General features: G+C 37.1%; 1 protein-coding gene across 2 annotated transcripts in view; it reads left to right on the top strand.

The window, feature by feature from the left end:
* The window catches only part of galntl6 (polypeptide N-acetylgalactosaminyltransferase like 6), a 279,651-nt gene that overhangs the window by 85,164 nt on the left and 175,300 nt on the right, over positions 1-19,187 (top strand). The gene's annotated exons all lie outside the window — the stretch shown is intronic.

The following is a 19,187-nucleotide window of genomic DNA, read 5'->3' on the forward strand; positions in this document are numbered from 1 at the left end:
AATCAGAAGCAAGTTCCAGAAACGTTTCTGATGTCAAAATGACATGGCATAACGGCACACAGCAGCACACCGAGAATGACGTGTGGAAGAACGTTGCTTCCTGCTGCTTGTGTATTATAAACTCCCCATGTTGACCATGTTGTTAGTAATAGTGTTTCATATTGTAGAATAAAGGGAATGACACTGAATATTTGGATTTAATATTTGGACGCCTGAAGCTCTCTGAACAGATTTTTGACCTAATGGGGAAAAAAAAGCCCTCATTAAAAAAGTTTTGCCAGGAGGTCAGCTGTAACCTTGTTATACTTCTTGGAAGGACACAAAGAACCATTAGGCATTGATAGAGTTTAAAGTTTCGTCTTCTCGATCTTCGTGATCCGATTGAATCGTTGATGATGGTAATGGTGAGTGTAATCATTGTAAATTAAAATATTGTAGCAAAAGGTTGTGACCTAAAGAAGGAAGTTAAGGTTATGGCTTGTAGCACATGCTGTAAGAACTCATTGATGCTGACTGTTAAAAAGCTTTATAACTCATCCACCCTGAACCTTCACTGCGACGATGTGCAAATGTTTGAGTTATGAATAACCGGCACAATTCAGCATAAAGTGTGTTAGCATGAAGAGGTTGGGTTACAACAAGCTGCCAGAACAGCTTTAATGCTCCATAATATTACAGATTGACAAGGAACTGTCCAGAGCCAGGAATGCTTTTTTTTTCTCAAAAGATCTTCCCTCACTCAGTGTTTCGATGATGGACATGTTGCTCCTATTGTGTTCGAACATCATGAGATCTCATGAGTGTGACGGCCATGACATACAGTGAGATTTATCCCCTCATCAAAACATTCAGTGATCCCCTAAGCCATGTAGGCAGAGGCGGGCACCATCCTGGAAAAGACCACACCTACAAAATAGGAAGGTTTCATCAAAAAAGATAGTGAAGGTGATCAGCACGATTAGATGGTTTAGTTTGTGCGCTGACTCTCAAATAATGCCTGTAGAATAAATATAGCGAACAAGCTTTATCTATTTTTTCCCTTTTTTTTTCCTGTCTGATAATGCACAAAAAAAAAAGATGTTTATTGTGCAGTGTATCATCCATTAAAGGACGCATTACAGTTTCATCTCCAGGAACTCCTTATTATAAACCACATTTTATTTGATTGTACTGGATTTAGGTGCTATTACTTTTTCAAATTTTTTTTTTGTTGTTCTTTTTTATGCTGTCTGTGTGTTGTGTGTGTACTGTTCATCTGAATAGAGATGATCCACAAAGAAATGTACAAATGCACCAAAGTGATTATTATCCACATTAAAAGGGATAAAGAGCAAAAAAGCACATTTACACCAAATTTTAATTTTATTGCAGCAGATCTAAAATGTAATTTTGTATAATCTCTCCCAATATAACCGTTTGTAAGTATTTTTTTAACATCTGTTTGGGGACAAAGTCAATAATTACTTAATTATATGATATCCATTTAGTTTTAATGTTGAAATAACAAGATCATATTTTATGTAATAATTTCTAACAGCAAGTTACATCCAAACCCATTAGAATATTCTTATATATATATATATATATATATATATATATATATATATATATATATATATATAATTTTTTTTGTCCAGTGTTTTTTTTTTCTTTCTTCTTTTCTTTTCTTTTTTTTTTTTTACTCTGAAGCTCCTTTTACACAGAAGCGATGCAGGTGATCCACAGCTGGCAGGTGTCACCCTGTCCTTATCTCGACAGCACCTCTAAGGAAGCCTGTCCTGAGCCATCAATTCCAGATAGAGAGACAGACAGGGTGGAAGAGAGAGGAAGAGTGAGCTAGGGAGAAAGAGAGGTAGAGAGCTCTTGTTAGTATACAGTCTGTGAAGGCCCTGACTGACAGACTGTCAGAATGTCACCACATTCCCTTCATGCTAGTGTGATTGATTTACCTCTGATTTACCTTTTTTTTCCTCCTCTCACTGTGTGGGTCATTTTTTTAAAATCATCACATTCATATTGTTAAATGGGAAAGAGGTAAAAAAAAAAATTTTGCCTGACTTAATATGTCGGTAAGTTTTCATGTTTAAAGTCTTAACGCAAAAACGTCTGTAGCAGACATATCTCAAGCCTTTTTTTTTATTTTATTTTTTTTAATACAAATCAATTATGCTGCCAGGTTTATAATGGTACACCATGCACTGCATATTGTATAACCTACAATACATACTGTATGTCTTTACACTTACAAAGAAAGCATATGTTCATCCTACTATACCTTCTATCCTTTTTCCTTAGCGTGACCTTCACTTTCACCCGATAAAAGTTTACTGTATAGGCCGCAAAATCCATTTTTGCGTGCCCCTTGTCTTTTGACCATTGTAGCATTATTATACCATATTATAGCTTGATTGAATACATTTTATAAAATGGCCTTTGAATGGTAAATCATGCATAACTATAACATGTCTGGATAATATGTCTGGAGAAGTTCTTTTGAAGTGTTTGTTTCTGTATCCAGTCACAACCCACAGCACATACAGATATGAGATTTTAAAATACAAACCAAAACATGAGATATCAGTTAAAGTATATTTAGTACTACCATTCATTATTAACAGTTGAACAATAATTTAAAGAATGCTAGTATATAATCAAGTAAATAATAGGTTCAGTTTCTGTTTCGTCAGTGCAGGAAGGAACACATGACACACACACACACACACACACACACACAAACACACACTAGACAAGTAGTTCACTACAAAAAAGTGATGGTAAAGTATTATCATTTCTTTTAATGTAAGCTTTTTTCCAGTAACAGTCACTTTATTTACAATCAACCTTGACTTTTTTTTTCCTCCCCAAACCACTAGTTTACATCCCCAGGTGGCAACTAGTTAATGTATTAGTTAGCTAGTTAAACAGTTAAAACAGCTAGTTAAACAGCACATTGCTTACAGATCATTGCAGAGGGCCGCGCGTAAGGATGAGATGGAATATACAGTCCTAAAATTAGAAGACCAGAAGAACCAACCTCTTTCAAATCATGTCCGATTTATTATAATGAAAATGTCAAATGAATCAGTTACCATTGCATAGGTGTTTTGAACTTGCTGATATTAACTTGATGCGCATTAGATGTTTTTATAATGTTTGACTGTTTTATAAAAGTTTGAAACCATTTAAAGTACAGTTTGGCACATTATTTTTTAAGATTATTTATAAAAATATAAGACATTACTTACAGTACTTCAATACAGTCAACATTTTATATAGTACAGTATGTAGGCAGGTATAGTATTATTAAATCCATGTTTTATAGAAAGGAAAAGAAAACTTGTCTTATTGTGAAGTGACGTATGGCTCAGGGGTTAAGGCTCTGGCCTCTTGTTTAAATTCCAGCATTGCCTGGGTTTGACTTTTTTATCCTTGAGCTGAATCTTTAACCTTCAAGTGTTCAGTTGTATACTGTCTCAACTGTACAGTATGTCACCTTTGGAAAAAGGCATCAGATAAAAGGAAATGCAAATACTGTGAATGTATAGATACGAGTGATTTAACAGTACACACCCCTTCTGATTTCACACAGACCAACATCAAGACACATTCTCTTTGATGTGCATCAAGTCCCACTGACCCATGGAATTTTATTCACTTCAGCCTCTTTTACACGTTGTCTCTTTCCCACAAGGTGTACAAGAGCCGCCCGAACGTGATGATAATTCGCACGGTCGGACAAGGTGAAATGTTCAGAAATCCTTAATCCGAAACAGTCATGCCGAGCTAGCACATCGCCCTCATTAAAGCTCTCATTATACTTGGGCTCCAAACCGAATTCGTTCCATGCGGCTGTAGGTAATTGTCCTGTAATGAAATGTCCTCTTTATTGAAGCTCACTGTGTCGTTCAGGGGACGATGACGACATTTTACCCCAGAAATTCTCGTTTATGCACAATAGTCTCACCTATTTAAATGTTAGCTGGATATAAAACTCTGCTCATCTATGCTAATATACTTAATTTAATTAGAACAGTCACTGAGTACTTCAGCGTAATTTTAGACCACTCTGCAATGAATAGGAATTATGTATAATTATATGACCATAAATACTTGATTGTGATTGGTCAGAATTTATTATTAAATGTTCCATTACAGCAGCTCTGAAGCTGACAATTGCAGCTTTATATTAATGAGCTCATTATAACATACTTGTGGTTCTGCACACAGGCACTTGCAAGGAAGAGAAATAGTTGGTATTGGTGACATAACATTTATAGAACTTTAGATAATTAGAGACATGTCTACTTTTTCACGTTCTTTGTAACGTTCGTAAGTTTTTTTTTTTTTTTTTTGGTGCATTATTAACCTTAAGTGAGAAGAATGTTATAACTGCTGTAACATAAGTAAGAAAAGGAATATGAACTTTATAGACATGTGTAAACATTAACTGTAATTGTAAATGGGAAAAAAATTACAATTTGGTTCTCTGTAAGAAAAATACAATTTGGTTCTCTGTAATTCGTACAAAATGGACCTAATTGTACTTTTGTGTTAAGCTCCACTTCATGCCAGACATCATTAGATCCCTCTGTCTCTGATCATCGTCCTAGAATATAATAGAATTATTTTCCTAGAACAGAAATTGATGAGTCCTTCATTGAACATATCTAACCTGATCCTAAACCATAAGTGAAACCCACCTGCTGTGATTTTATACTCATACACATACAATGATCTAAAAAATTAAACATGACAACTGCTTCTATTTGACCTGCTTTAATAGATGTAATAGATGAACTATTCCCTGAGGACCTTATGTTCTGGGAGAGAAATACCAGGGAGAGATGAGCGTCTGGCTTCACACTGTTTGTGTTTTCACCTTAAAAGAGCAGAATGTGTGCGGATTATTGATTAGCCTCCATTTGCCCTTTTAGCTGCAGTGCTGAGCATTAATTAGTGGGCTGTTATGGATTCTCTGATTAGTTCTTCATAAGCATAAACAGGATACTTGCATAAATGCACTATATGAATGCACGCCCAGACGCACACAGATTGTCAGTAAGCGATTGCTTTGCATTGCCATATGTATTTTTTGTGTTTATGACTGAAGCGGATCTGGTAGCCCGGCCATGTTTCCTGTCTGAATGTCCTTGACTCATGAATGAAAAGAAACGCTGAATAATAATACAAGCTCCTTGGGAGGCGAGGTTCTGCGAACCTGTTGTGACACAGACAACCGAAATTCAGGTGATTTGCTCCCCAAGACACGTTGAGTGGTTCACAATTAAAGACAGCATAATTATTACAATCAGGCTGAAAGCTGACACCTGCACAATGTGAGTCAGTTCAGTCTTTCAGCACTCCTCACAGAATCGCATGAAAAGAGTTTGGCTCGACAGCTTTTTTATCAACTGCTCCTGCAACACTATATATATATTTTTTTGTTGCACTTTTAAATAACTGATACATTTATCAAAAGTTAGGTGTAATGCAGTTCTCTGCGAACCTCTACAACCGACAAAAAAAACAAAAACAGATTTCATTATTACTTATGGGAAAATAAGCACAAAATATACAGTACAAGAGGCTTCTGAGCAATAAGAGATTCAGCATATTAGTTTTTGGCTCAGGAAGGAACTTATGTGCCTTACGCTGCCTGGATCAGGATCAGGCTGATCGATGTTCGTAAGCTTACGCAAAGCATTTCAGTCATTATTTGGCCAGAGGCATTGCTTGGAATGAAATTTTACCCGAGGAGATTAATGTATGGAATAAATAGTTTCTTCTTAATTTATCGAGCGAGCGAGCAGCCGATTTTTTAAAAAAGACATTCCTCTGCTGCTTCAGAATCAACCACTATTTAATAAATAAAAATGTGAAAACTAATGTATGATTATAAAAACTATGTCTAACTTTATACCTAACTTTATTCTAAGCCTTCAGCCTGATAAGCCCCGCCCAATCTGGTATGTATGTATTGGGTGGTTTGTGACATTTTATCATACTTAATTTTAACCTTAGATTGAAGTAATCTTGCCAATATCAATTTAGTACAATCGATTAGTTTGGTCGTTTTTCATAATTCTGTTAATACTTCAAAACGAAATGGTTAATTATTTCCCATTCAAGTTCAAGTAGGCTTTATTGTCATTACAACCATATACAGTTAGTACACAGTGAAACGAAACAACGTTCCTCCAGGACCAAGGTGCTACATGCAACATAAATTTACAACATAAATTAACAGAGACACTAAACTAGCTAACCAAGAGGCCTAGTTAACTGGCTAGCAGAGACAGGACAGAGAGACCTAACATAAATTACAACATAAATTAACAAAAAACTAACCAGCTAAGTATAACTATTTTTACAGACATAACTATTTTTACAGACTGGAACTGTCTCCCTAAAAAGACAAACACAATTATGAGTCTGTGACATGGAAGCATCATGGAGGAGAACATTTTCATTAGTAAAAACTAAACCCAGCTTTAATAGTTGAGCATATTTACAGTACATATGTTATACAACAACAGGAACAACAACCAAAATAAAAACAATAACAACAATTGTTCATTTATTACAATCATGGTAATGTTTGTTTTATGTGATAATAATAATAATAATAATAATAATTTATTATGATATTAATTTGGTCATATTACCTAGCACTATAGTTACTAACTATATAACTAATATTAACTAGGTATTCCTTATTTTTATACTTAAAAAAATTAAAAATTAATTAATAAAAAAATATATGAGAATAAATATATATATAAAGGTTTAACACAGGAAAGTGAAATTTCTTTTATAACATTATAATATTTTTCAGTACCAAAGTACAAGAGTTTAATGTCAAGTCATACAGTATGCTTTAGTTTAGTTTGCAATTAAATTGATGAATATATATATGTCTTGATATTCGCAAAGATACCTATAATAATATACTTCATCACATTGTCAATATTACATTATCATATTGGCCAAGTTAAGTGCTGCTGTGATTGACAGGGGAGGCGTCAGCTCATTTTACTCTCTCGGACTGTCAGGATTTAAAATCACAATCACACAACAATGGAGTGAACAATGGAGTGCTTTTCTGTATCTATTAGGCTCATGTGTATTCACGAGTGACTGCGGCGAGTAACTCACAATCGGATCTAAGAACAGCGTTTACCACATGAGGAAATCACAGATATCAAGCTAGCAATTAAAACATGTTTAGACAGAAAGACATTTATACAAATGACTGTGTGTTTTTCCTAAAGCGAGGTACGCAGTGGTTTTGTATCATTTTTCTGGAAATGTAAATCTGTATGTTTTCTAAAAGTAGAGATGCCACGGTATGTTATAGGCAGAAAATTCTAATTTTGTGAATGTTTGCAAATTCAGAAGCTGCAACATCTGACAGATGGCTGAATAAAATATAAATGCTGTGCTATGTTCCTGATTATCCACATTAAGTATTTTGATGATTCTGGATTCTTATTATTGTTATTATTAGATGCATTTTTTAAGCCGTTATTTATAAAGAAACCTTGAGGATGTAATTTTCAATTTTTTTAATCTCAAGTGAATTTCACCTGCCGGATGATGATAATTGAGGTATATTGTGTTCGGTGGTCTGGGGACCGAGGTTGATACGAGTGCTGTCTTCACACGGTTAGTGTGCTTAAACCAGATAAGCCCTCTAAAGATGTCCTTGGGTGTTCTGCTGTCTCTGCAAGGCTTCCTGGGAAGTGGTGGCAAAGGCCAGAATCTCTTGGAGCAGCCCAAGATGGGATTGATTGGAGTGTGTAAAAAGAGACAGTGATGGACTGTTTGGCGCTTCAGCTCCCCTGTGGCATCGGAGGTTAAAGTAAAATCGAATTCTGTCATTGCCCGGCTTTAGAAATGCTGTCAATAGGCATAAGCGCCTGGCGTTCCAGTTTCCATCAAATTCTGGGGTGGTGTACGAAGACTGGCTGATGATATTAGCACTATGACATTATGGTACACACACACACTAAATCAAGACACGTTCAATTAAGGGTTATGTGCGCGTCAGAAAAAAGCTAGCAGTCTTACCACTTCATAAAGAGAAAGTTAAAAAGAAGATGTAGGTTTGTGTTGGCGATGATGATGATCTTATGGTCAGAAGTATGTTTAGAAGCTCTGCCAGTTTCAGTGATATGATGCAGCTGAGACGAAGAGCAAAAATAACTTTTTCAGCTCTTATTATGACTTTAGACTTTAGATGTCTATTACTTTTTTTTATTATTATTAATTTATTTATTTTTTAAATCACTTGACCATAAGGCTTTTTGTTGCTTTGGAAAACCTCCCTCACACACTCATCCTTATATACACAGATGGTATGCGTACTCTCCGAAGCTCTTATGGCCCAATCTGCTCACCTTTGTGCCCTGTGGAGAATGGCTGGTGGAAACTGCTATTTTGAAGCTTTCTTGGCTAATAAAAGCTTAATTAGAAAACGAGGCTAAAGTGCTCACGCTTGCACAGTTCAGCCCATCTGCCCGCGCGGATACGCAGGAGGACCACACGAGGACCGGCAGCACTGAATCAGATGCCTCCCTCAACCTTGACTTGCAGACCTCCTGCGCAGTTCTACTAAGGCATGTCCTAGTTCTCCTCATAATGGGCCTTGTTTACCCGGCTTTTCCTAGAGTTGTGTGCAAATGTTTACGAAAGCCAGACTGAAATGAAATGTCCCGCCAGATTGATAAAAGTCGAGCTCCTCCATGCCACAGCTGATTTACACTTAGTGGCACCTAGAAAACTTCATAAAAGTAAAATGGCAACAGGGGTAGTGGAGGAGCACCTCATAAAAGTGCTGCACACCAAAGTTTCTAGTAACTTCTGCAACCTTGCTTTTTCTCTTTTTATAGAGAGCCTCTACTTTGTCCTAAATTTGTGGCTAAAATTGGCGCGTGCAATCCCTAAATACAATTTTAGTAATTTTTTTGACATAAATACATAATTATATATATATATTTTCAATCTGATTATTCAAGGTTCAGATTAGTGCCTTTATACTTAAACCCAGAAGCACAAGTGGACATTTCTGTCATAAATGCACTTGCAAATGGTTTTTAAACCAATTGCAGTGTTAGTGTTTTAAGAATTTTTAGTTTTGTGTTATTGTGGGGTTTTGTTATTTTTATTATCATTATTCTGCAGTTTATGCTTCATTTAAAAAAAAAAAATTTTTCTTAAAAATTAGAAAACGGCGTGTAAAGCAAAGCTGGAGCTGGGTGGATGGCTGTTGACGTTTCAGTCACATTATTAAACACAGCCATCATTCCAGTCATAAGAAACGGTGTTTGAACCTGGTGTATATGTTTTCTTCTCTCTCTCTCTCTCTCTCTCTCTCTCTCTCTCTCACCCTCTCTGTTTTCGACACTGTCAGGTTTGTCTGTGTGCTTACGCCTTTGCCAAATAAGGGTTAAAAATGTGTGTGTGTGTGTGTGTGTGTTTGTGTGTGTGTGTGTGTGTGTGTGTGTTGTGTTGACCCTGTAGAGTTGTGTGTGTTGTGAGCTATATCTAACCTAATTCCACATATGGGCTCTATGAGAGTTTGTTCATCAGTTCATAATCTGAATACACGGATGATGATGATGATGATGATGATGGTGATGATGGTGACGACGATGATGTGGAATGCTTTAAAGTTTTTTGTGAGCTGGAGTGAGACATGCAGATTACATCTTGAGAGAAATAGAGTGAGAGAGAAGAAAAGACTGCCAATCCCTGGAATTTAATTTTTTTTACGATATGTTAACAAAGCTAATCAGTAAATTAATGGATCATTTATTGTTACAGTATGTTAGCTACCATTTTATTCAAGGCTACAAAATCATGGAACTGTGCAACAACTTCCATGTGCTCAGTGGGCGAGCTAATAAATCAATGGATTAGCCAACTTTCTAACCCTTCTCAGTCTTAGGCAACTACAGAACCACACCATTTACACGTCTCGTCTTCACACACAGTTGATTTCACTTGTCCCAGGCTAGGTAATTACCCGGGGAAGATTGTCAGGCCTGGAGTTTAACTGCGTAAACCTCAAGTCCTCTGACTCCGGTTTTATAATGGCACATTTATCGCAGAGTTACAAGCTTTCGTTGCTTTAACTCGTCTCACTACACATAATGTCATCTCGAGGCAGGAACAAAAAGAAATCAGTCATCAGCAAATCTGCTCCGATTAGCCTTTGAACGTTTTTTTTTTTACTCGCTAAAAACTTGTCTTTTTTTATCTTTTTTTTTTATAGTCTGTATCTGTTCTAGATTGTTGTAGTCACCGAAAGGCTGAATAAGATTGTTGTGAAGTCGTACTGACAGTATAACATACCACCAGAGCTCTAACCATCGTAATGTTGTCAGTCAAGGACAAGGAGTCAGTGGAGCTTAGAGCAGGAGGAGCGCGAGAGAGCGTGACTTTGTTCTTCATTTAGCTGCTGGAGGTCGTTTAAAAATTTCCACCCAGCCAAAGCTCTTGTGGTGCACATTATTTAGTGTCCAGTAAAGTGGATGGCAACCAGTCACTTATAGGGTTTTGAAAAAAAATAATGCAATTCAAATATTGAAGCAAAAATATCCTGAACTAAGGGGGTTAATTATGGTCCTAGTTCAACATTATTGTGTATATTCTGTAACAGTCCACGTCAATGGTCAATATTATTAACTAGTTTAAGTACCTTACACTTGTCGGGGTAGTTGTCGGGAAATCACATTTTGTAAGGTTGAGTATCTTACGCTTGTGCACACTAAGTTTTTTTGGTCATCAGTTAAATACACTTCCTTTTCGGTAATCGGAGAGTGAATCACAGATTCAAAGTGAATTCAAATTCAAATTCAAATTTTATTTGTCACATACACAGTCATACACAGTATGAAATGTAGTGAAATGCTTACACGACCGCCAGTGACCTTAAAAAGAGAATTAAAGCTTATAATAAGTAATAAATATGAATAAAAGAAATACGATAGAAAATTTTAATAAAAAAATAAAAATAAAATGTAACTAGGAAAAATAGAACTAAAAATAGAAACTGAAAATAGAAATAGAAATTTCTTTTTCTAATTCACAAAAAAAGTAGATTTAAGATAAATATAAGGTTTTGTCTTAGAACATGTTAAATCTGGAACATAACTGTTCATAACATTGCTTTTACTTATCATTTAGATTTCACTTATGGTGCAGGTTCAAGGCAGATATGGAAGATATTTCATTAATTATATTTAGCCAGTTTTGCTTGATCCTAAAACAAAATCAGAAAATCTTCTGAGACAGATTTTGGGTTGGGTATAAAACAAAAAGATATAATTAAAAGAGTTCTGACCAATGTCCAGACAAAACCTTTCTTATATCGAATTAAACAGATAATGCTATTGTTTTATTCTTCCTATAAAACAGATTCTATCGTGTTGGTCAGTGTATTAGGAGTGCTGACTGCTAAATGCCTTTCATGCCTTTGGCGAAGTGTTGAATAAATACTGATGACAGTCACTGAAGCTGAAAGTCTGAGTAATGAATTGCTGAGTAATGAAAAGCCAGTTCCAGTTTGTGATTTACACTTAGGGTCTGATTTACTAAAAGTTTGTGTGTGGGGGGAAAAGCATGTGCAAACTCGATAACAGCTATAAAAAGTAGTGCAGGCTGATTTACTAGCAGGGTCTTTGGAGAATTGCGTCTTTCCTTTGAACAAAATTGAAAGCACTAAGTGCAGTTCAAGTGTTGCCTTAGTAAACATGCAATTTAGGACATTTTAGGGCTTTTTTAATTAAAAAGTGCTAAATTCTGCATCATATGCTTAAAAATTGTAATAATTAATAGACAATAATCATTTTCTATATATTACATGGCAAGAGTGGTTTTATATATATATATTTATATTTATATATATATATATATATATATATATATATATATATATATATATATATATATATATATTTATGCAACACAAATTGGTGAAAAATGGCAACGCTGGCCACGATAGAAAGATTTCAGAACACCCAGCGTATCACGTCCTACCTCACATGGGGTCCAGCAGGCAAAGAGCCCAAGGTTGTTGACCCGGCCTCCAAACTCCTCCAAACACGCCTAATATCCTGGTAGAGACCACAGCACACCTCTGGAGTTCTTCTGGAGTCATGGCCCGAGAGATCAGAGCTGCACTTACTGTAAATGTCCTTTAATTGATTAGATACAGGTCCATGATTTTGTAATGGGATGTTTAACCAAACACATTGACATGATGGTCTATGGAATTAACTTTTGCAAAAAGTAAATTAAACAAAATAAATACACTGAAAGCAGATAATAAAGAAAACAACAAAAAAGTAAAATTGCATGAAAATCAAGCAAGCAACCAAATTCTGTTGTTTCTCAATTTTGTTATACAGTGGAACCTCGGATTACGAGCTTAATTCGTTCCGGAAGTGGGCTCGTATTCCAAAACACTCGTAAACCAAATTTAATTTTCCCATAGGAAATAATGGAAACTTAAATTATTCGTTCTACAGCCCAAAAAAATAAATACATAAATATAATTAATACAAAATATAAAGTAAAAATAAAACAAATTAACCTGAACTTTACCTTAAAAAAATGTAGAATTAAACCCCGACAGATAAGGGTTTTCGTTTGTGCATGCAGAGTGTATGTGTGTAAAATGTGCGCGCGCGCACACACACACACACACACATTAACGGATGGACCGTTTTTAAAACCATTTAAAAATTAGCAAGGAACATTCCTAGTCACACTCACGTGAGCGCATACTAACAGGATCACTGCTGTAAGTAAAACAACAACAACAAAAAATAAATTAAACAGCTCCTCACCTTTGAAAACAATCGCGACCGAGAGGAGTTTGTGTGTTTATTTGGCAACCTGAGAGGAGGGGGGATAAAGGAGGGCTCGCTCGCGTTTACGGCCCTCTTCTCTCAGGTTGCCAAACAAACACACAAACTCTCTGCCTTACACAGACACAAACACGCACACTCAAACACTGCAAGCACTAAGACCCAGCAGGGGAGACGATTGGTCTCGGCTTTACAGCTCCCCTTCTCTCAGGTTGCCAAATAAACACACAAACTCTTCTCTGTCGCGACTATTTTCAAAGGTGATGAGCTGTTTAATTTTTGTTGTTGTTGTTTTACTTTACAGTAGTAATCCCGTTAGTATGCACTCACGCGAGTGTGACTAGCGATGTTCCTTGCTAATTTTTAAACGGTTTTAAAAACGGTCTCTCCGTTAATGTGTGTGTGTGTGTGCGTGTGTGTATTCACCCAGCAGGAGAGACAATTACCTACAATTCTGCTGCAAGAGAGAGAAAAACCGTTGGCTCACTTGTGATGACGTAACGCTCGTTGTTAAAACAAGAAGCGCATGCGTGAAACATGATACTCGGTGCTTGTTAACTAAGACAATGCTCGTTTTTCAAGTAAAAAATTATAAAAAATGGTTGCTCGTCTTGCAAAACACTCGTAAACCATGTTACTCGTAATCCGAGGTTCCACTGTATATGTTTATCATGTCTGCATAATTATGTACAAAAAATCATTCAGTATTTCCATATATAACTTACAAATTTATAAATAAATAACATTATAGGAGAATATATGCATGGGTTTAAAAATATATATATTTTTTTTTTTTAGGTTACCAGTGGTCTTATACTGTAAGCATTTGACTGCATATCGTATGATTGTGTATGATTGTGTATTTGACAAAATTAGATTTTGAGATTCTGAGTAACTACACATAAAGCTTTTTTTTAACACAGAGATCATAAACCTCTTAAATATACTGTAAAAAAATTTATTGAGAAATGTAAACATCGTAATATTTTTTATCCAGTAACTTGCCATTTTTGCCAGTTAACTTTTGAGAGTCTAGTAGAGATTTAAAACCTCGTACTCAACTACAAATTTTTGTTTTGTTTTGTTTAATTAGTTTTAATTATATATTGTAGCGTTTTTACGCCAGAAAGAATGCTGGAGAGACGAGTGAGCTTATTTGCTGCCCAATGCAATGGCTGGGAGTACTTTATTGAGCACACAGCATGTAAGGCATGAGCAGCACCTTCACTCAGGAGCCTACATCCAATTCAGCACTAGCTTGAACTGGAGCACATTTCACACGTCACACACCCCCTCAAACACAACAGGGCCTAAGCCACTAACCAGAACACCTTTCCCCAACATGGTGAACACACACCGACATCCCCGCAAGGCATGCTGGTCGTCAGCCGCCGCCCCGCCCACGCCACACTGCCCCCACCCGAGCTGTGACCGTCCCTGGTCACCATGACGAACTCCGTTTCGGAGGCGTGGAGGCGGTCGGCGCTGGCGGTGGGAACGGCGGCGTCCTTTGGCAGGTGAGGGGTGAACGCGAATGTAGTCCTGAGGCGGTCCGGCCTCCAGAGTTCGATGGTTCCCCGGCGTGCGGCTGTGGAGGCGCAAGACGGTCCCGGTGGGGCAAAACTCGCTAGTTTAGCGGCTGCTGGTGTACGCTGTCCCTCAGGCCTGAGAACGTTGCAGCGGTAGTCCGGCGGTCCCTGGCCTCGGCGTCGCCGCGGAATCTCGGAAGCGGTGTTGAGGCCTAGCCGCGACGGGTAGCCCTGTCCCCGGCTAGGTTCTTCTACCGAGCGCCACTGAGCTTCGCCGGCTGACGGCGCACGGAGCTGTAGCTGGCGCTTGCGCAACGTCAGCCTCCGAGATCCAGCGCCGGGATTTTCTTCTTGCCGCTCCGCGTTGGTTGACGTGGTGTGCTCGCGCTAGCTCTGTCAGGAAAGCGCTTCTTCTGCGCGAGAAGTCGCTCCGATACTCGGCGGCCCGCTTGGATTTTTTTTTACAAGGTCCTCCGTTGTGCGCTCGAACCAGTTACTCTCCATCCCACTTCGGACACCAATGTAGCGTTTTTAAGCCGGAACGAATGCTGGAGAGAGGAGTGAGCTTATTGGCTGCCCAATGCAACGGCTGGGAGTACCTTATTAGACACACAGCAGGTATGGCATGGGCAGCACCTTCACTCAGGCGCCTACATCCAATTCAGCGTCAGCCTGAACTGAAGCACATTTCACACGTCACACACCCCCTCAAACACAACAGGGCCTAAGCCACTAACCAGAACACCTTTCCCCAACATGGTGAACACACACCGACATCCCCGCAAGGCATGCTGGTCGTCAGCCGCCGCCCCGCCCACGCCACAATATATTATTATTATTATTTAATTTTTTTTTGATGAATCTATTACCTTAATGGTCATATATTTTTGGCCCCACAGCGTAGGAACTTCACTGCAAACCTGGCTCGTTTAAGTTTTCTCTGAAACAATTAAAATTAACTGGCTATTAGCGCAACACCGCCACTTTCATCACTTCAACTCTTTTAAGCAGGGCGTTTGTGATGCGTTTAAGTGAATAGCAAGTTTGGTGTTTGAGATGGTCACTGATTTCAATGCCACACAATTCCATGCTTATTAATCATTTAGATTAACTGCGATGAAATGGGATTCTTAATCCGATTACCCTAATACTTTGTTAGAATGATAAAGGATAGTTTTAGAGTTTTTGTCTAGTAGTCGTTACTCAAATCAGTGCTATATTTTTATCTTCCTGATAAGAGATTGTTACATTACCAATAGATATCCTTTGGCAAATCTCGGTAGTCTCCCAGCTGGTAAGCTTTAAAGAGAAACCCTCTAATAGGATTCGCTACTATTTCAAAATCAGGGCAGGTTATCACCAAGTCCAGCCAGCTAGAAGGGAAAAACCATTATCATTATCTTATCGATTCGGTCCATCCTTAGAGCAAAAAAGGGGTGACAAAAAATGTCCTCGTTCCAAACAAACAGCCCCGATGATTTACCAAGTCTCCTTGTACTGCAGTCAAATTCATCACTATTTAGCTGAGCAGAAGCAAAGCTAGGAATGATCCTCTATTTAGAGCAATCTGTGCTGCTGCTCAATACAAAGCCATTACTGCCCGAGAGAAATCGAGTGACATCTCAGCTGAGAGAAAGCCGCCGTCATGTGGGAGTGTGAAAGCAGCCATGATGGATGTTACACAAAAGTAATGACTGAACTTGAGGGCTCTGCTCCATCGACAAGGACGAGTTTGAAGCCATTGTGTGGTGATATGTCATCAAGTGCTTGTTTCACTCTGTATTGTCAGCAGAAAATCGAGCCGGGAGAATACATTTACTGCTACGTTTGCAGCCATGAGAGGAACTCCCAAATTGAATACATCAACAAAAGACATATTTATATCATTTTCTCCTGTTTAACAAGCCCGTACCTGGTGCACTTACTCCACTTTGAAGGTAAACAGATGCCCAGTAATAAATATCATGCAACTTTTGAAAAGGTTGAATATGGAAGTTGTTTGTTTCCGCCATCTGTTGCCAGCTCTGCCGGTCTCCAGATGCATCACAACCTGCCCTGAACACTTCTGATTGTGTAATGAGCTGATAATTATAAACAGCAGCAGCTCAATTCAGTCCAGCTGCTAAGATCAACACGAGAAGTGTTTCAGATCGGCAGTGTGACAAACAAACCCACAACAATCCTTCATCTGGATATGCAGTGAATCCTTCTGTCCAGCCCACTTATCTGTAAACGTATGGGGTTAAGAAGTATATTTTTGTGCCTAGCCTGGAGCATGATGAATCTTTTACTGATCTCTGAACAAATTGCAGCACCACATTGTACAGTTTTGTTTGTAATGTGAAAAGCTAAAGGAAAAAACCAAAGCAATTAACCTCCTAACATGGGCTGCAGTATATACTGTAAGCGGTGGCCTGAGAAAACTGTGCTCTATGATAATTGTTCTGCTAAATATACAACACTGTGCAAAAGTATGGGGTATAATATTATCTTTAGGAGGAATTTTATGTATGTTTATCATGCCTGTATTATTATGCATATTTCCAAACATAATTTTAAAATTAATAAGTAAATGACATCAAAAAAGAGATTTTTGCATATCTGTAAAGAAAGCAACATATTACATGACAGAGAGAAACAACAACAACAAAATGCAATAGGCTCCTGGTTTTTATATGAAAATAGAAATTGGCAAGTGTAAATATTTTTCCAAAAGAACTCTGGCCTATTTTCCAGCATGCTCAGTAAAACTTAACAGCCCATAAAACTTAACTTTTAACACTACTGATTATTTTTAAGCAAATTGTTTTCACACCAAATATTGACAGTGTTTTCCATTACTCTTTAGCGCTCTTTATAGAAGTTTCTCTTATGTAGAAATATTTTCAAAGGCATCTTTGCTTATGGCTTTTTCTTTTTCTATGACTTCCCAAGACTTGCAAAGTACTGTAGGTAAAACAGCTGTTAGGTTTTACTGAGCATGCTGGACAATACGAGCTCACTGTCACACTTCCATCTTTCTAGTTTGATGAAAAATTCAGGGAAATAGTAAATAGTGATTTCCAAATAGAATTTTTTTTTTTATATGGTAACCATAAAAAAACAAAAAACAAATATAATATGGTGCCTAAGACTTTTGCACGGTACTGTAGTTTTCAAATCTTGTATTTCTTTTATTAGGTATAAAAATAGTTTTACAACAATATCCATTGTTAAAAACCGTAATAAATAATTAAATTTAATTGAAATAAAAAAGGAAGAAATAAAGCAATGCTTTTTGTGCTGTAATAGAAAGCCACTCTGAAGTCGTTAGTTTTTTTCTACAGTATTACATCATAATGGACAATCTAATCATTTTGATTCATACACATTCGCATTTCATACAAACTTCCATAATTTCTTTTTGATTGTTTAAAGCTGCTTTATGACAATGATGATTGTTAATAATTTTTTTATTATGAATAAAATTGTAATTTTTTTTGTATATACTGTAGTTGCAAGTTTTGTTTAACCTAATAGCACACTCTAATTTTTCGTTCAAGCACCCTTAGCTCTGCTTTAAGACAATGACTAGTGTTAAAAGCGCTATATAAATAAAATTAAAATAAATTGATAACTGTGCCCAATGTGGTGATTAATTCATGTGTGAATATGATTCCTCAATCAATCTTTAAAACATTGAGTCCTGGAACATGTCCAGGAGTATGAAATGCATTTCAGTACATTCAGGTTGTCAGCTGACTTTATTTTATTTCCACATAACGTTGTCTAGTCTAGACCTGAGCGACTAAAGCAACCCCAGAACATAACACTGTCTTCAGAGACTTGTAGAGTGGACACTATGCATGATGGGTGCTTCTTACCCTGACACGCCCATCACTCTGGAATAAGTTAAATCTGAACCACATGACCTTTTTCCATCGCTCCAAAGTCCAATCTTTATGCTCCCTAGCAAATTTAAGCCTTCTCATCTGATAAGTCTTACTATCAAGTGGTTTTCTTATAAACACATAGCTGTTTAGTCTTAATCCTGAGAGTTCTTGTAACATCATATGTTAATGGAAATGCTCTTACTTTTAACCAACCATTACTATTAAACCAAGCTCTGGTTTCTACTGTCCATTTCTTTAACCATGTGAATTCACCAAGCATTTAAGTGATCTCCTTGATGTTTTTTTTTAAAAAAAAAAACACATTTCTTCCAAAAACTTAATGGTTCAGTTTGTCTTTTTTGAAACAGTGACTTTTTGTCTTGTCCAGACAGTGTGTAAGCAGCCATAACACCCCCCAGCCTGTGATTTTCCTCTCCCCTGAAGATAATAAAACAAAAACAAAGCAGCGTGCCATGGTGCCGAGAAACACAAAGAATAAACCCCTCTGTCCTGAAGATGTCATAAATAGTTAGAGACTGTTACAAAGCACTGACACAGGGAACTCATCTACCAATGTAACAGAAAACAAACTCATATTTATGTGTATACATTTCTTCTTGGTTTAGAACTTGTTTGATAATGTGATTATGAAATGATTTTTATTTTTATTTTAACAGTTGTCAGAATCCAGCTACAGAAAAATCTGATGGAATTTCCGACATTTGCACACAAGTCCCGAAATGTTGAGCATGTACAGTTTACTTTAATTCAATCTTGTATAAAAATAGCGAAAAGAAACGGTTGCTTTTAAATCGATTAAATTATTGGGCTCACGGTGGCTGTGAAACAAATTCCATTCAACTGGTTTGTGCTTCAGTAGAAACCGGGAATAAAGTGGTGTCTGCATTTAG

The sequence above is a fragment of the Clarias gariepinus genome, chromosome 8 (assembly GCF_024256425.1).
Source record: "Clarias gariepinus isolate MV-2021 ecotype Netherlands chromosome 8, CGAR_prim_01v2, whole genome shotgun sequence".
Lineage (NCBI taxonomy): Eukaryota > Metazoa > Chordata > Actinopteri > Siluriformes > Clariidae > Clarias > Clarias gariepinus.